The following is a 2,455-nucleotide window of genomic DNA, read 5'->3' on the forward strand; positions in this document are numbered from 1 at the left end:
ACTGAATGGTCAGGGAAGTCTTGAGATTTTATTAATGTGGCAACACCTTTGCCTTCCAGTGACAGCCGAATATAAGAAGTGTCTGTTGTGTGCACCTCCAGGGAATGGCCATCACATACTATTGCTCTAGTGCATGTAAACCACACAGACAGCTTTATTCAGAGTAGTCTGTCTCTATACCATACATTGAGTTGGCCCAGTAGCTCCTTATTTTAACATGCTAGTGTTGCATCATGAGATTGCAAGCCATTTCAAAAACATTAGGCCTAGCTGACAATTACCTTAAATTGCAATGCAGGAGATACGGGTTCAACCCCTGGGTTGGGAAGATCCCCTGGAGGAGGAAAATGGCAGCCCACTCTAGTATTCTTGCCTGGAGAATTCCATGGACAGAGGAGCCTGTCAGTCTACAGTCCATGGAGGGCTCCAAGAGTTGAACATGACTTAGCAACTTAACAACAAAATACAGCCTTATAGCCACTTATGTTCAGCATGTTTATTATTATTATTATTAAAGTTATCACTTTTTTACCTCGTTTTATTGTATTTATGTGCCTCCTTTTATTTTTTAAAGTTATTTAGTCATTATTTGTCTACACCAGGTCTTAGTTGCAGCATGCTGGATCTTTTTAGTTGCCGCAGGTGAACTCTTAGTTGGGCATGTGGGATCTAACCAGGAATTGTACCCAGGCCCCCTGCAGCTGGAGTGCAGTGTCTTAGCCACTTTACTTCCAGGAAAGTCCCTTCCTTTCTTTTTAAAGTGCTTCCCAAAAAGATATTAATTCTATGCAGAAATCCTTTGAGGGCGACAAGACTTATATCCCAATTTAAAGATGAAAAGCAATAGCAAAATGGAAGCTGAGAGTATATGTATAAAACAGAGATGTTGCCTCCACTTGCAAGCAGGAGTAGCTCCCCAGTTCCCTATGAATTGCTTTATGGTGGTGCATCAGAGTACTTCTCAGTATTTCCCAGCATCCTCTGGGATGGTCTGGAGCCCATCAGGCTCCTCTGTCCATGGGGATTCTCTTGGCAAGAATACTGGAGTGGATTCTTTCCTGGTAGCTCAGCTGGTAAAGAATCCGCCTGCAATGCAGGAGATCCCGGTTTGATTCCTGGGTCGGAAAGATCCCTTGGAGAAAGGAACGGCTACCTACTCCAGTATTCTGGCCTGGAGGATTCCAGGGACTGCATAGTCCATGGGGTTGCAAAGAGTCAGACATGACTGAGTGACTTTCACTTTCTTTCTGGGAATTACCTGCACCTTTTGTGGGAGAGGGGATTATACCATATATATTAGTTTCCTGGAGCTGCTGTAACAATGTAGCACAAACCAGGTGGCTCAGAACCGCAGAAATTCATTGCCTCACAGGTCCAGGGGTTAGAAGTCCAAGTCACATTGACAGGACCATCTGCTTGGTGAAAGCTATTGGGGAAGGAACCTTCCTTGCCTCTTCCAGCTTCTGGAAGTCCCAGACACCCCGTGTCCCAGTATTCTATTCTTGCCATTAAAAATTACATAGTAGTGTTTTTTTTTTAAATTATTTATTTACTTTTGGCTGCACTGGGTCTTCACTGCTGTGTGTAGGCTTTCTCTAGCTATGGTGAGGGGGGTTCCTCTCCCGTGGAGTACAAGTTTCTCATTGCGGTGGCTCCTCTTGTGGAGCATGTGCTCTAGGGAGAGTTGGCTTTGGTAATTGCAGCTCTGGGTGCTAGAGCACAGGCTCAGTAGTTGCAATGCAGGGGCTTCATTGCTCCAAGGCACGTGGAATCATCCGGGATCAGGGGTTGAACCCATGTCCCTTGCATTGGCAGGCAGATTCTTAACTGCTGGATCATCAGGGAAGTCCCAGTAGTGTTTATTTCTTTGTACTTATATACTTGATATTTATTCCTCTTATGTGTTATTCATCAGCACAACACTGGTTTAATGATTTAAACCAGTTAATCAGTTAATAAACCAGTTAATCAGTTAATAAACCAGTTAATAATTGCAATAAATCAGTTAATAAACCAGTTAATCAGTTAATAAACCAGTTAGTTAATAAACCAGTTAATAATTGCAACTTTATCACATTTTTAATACCTGTCAGTACAACCTTATTCATTACTTGTCTCTTTAAAATGTCTTTAAAATGATATTTACACATAACCTCTTCATTTATTTTAAAATGTTCAGAAAAAGCAAGAAGAGTTGTTTAAACTACCGGCTTAAAACTCACGTTTCGTTAAATAATCATGTGCTTTTTTTTTATGACTTCCCTGGTGGCTCAGATGGTAAAGCATCTGCCTACAATGCGGGAGACCCAGGTTCAATCCCTGGGTTGGGAAGATCTCCTGGAGAAGGAAATGGCAACCCACTCCAGTATTCTTGCCTGGAAAATCCCATGGATGGAGAAGCCTGGTGGGCTTCAGTCCATGGGGTCACAAAGAGTTGGAAACGACTGAGTGACTT

The 2,455-nt window shown here is 42.6% G+C and overlaps 1 non-coding gene across 1 annotated transcript; it reads left to right on the forward strand.

The window, feature by feature from the left end:
- Positions 1–2,259: 2,259 nt before the first annotated feature.
- On the forward strand, positions 2,260–2,331 carry TRNAC-ACA. The gene has a single exon. It is a non-coding gene; the product is annotated as a tRNA-Cys (tRNA).
- The last annotated feature ends 124 nt before the right edge of the window (positions 2,332–2,455 follow it).

Source organism: Cervus canadensis, chromosome 23, assembly GCF_019320065.1.
Source record: "Cervus canadensis isolate Bull #8, Minnesota chromosome 23, ASM1932006v1, whole genome shotgun sequence".
NCBI classification, from domain to species: Eukaryota; Metazoa; Chordata; class Mammalia; order Artiodactyla; family Cervidae; genus Cervus; species Cervus canadensis.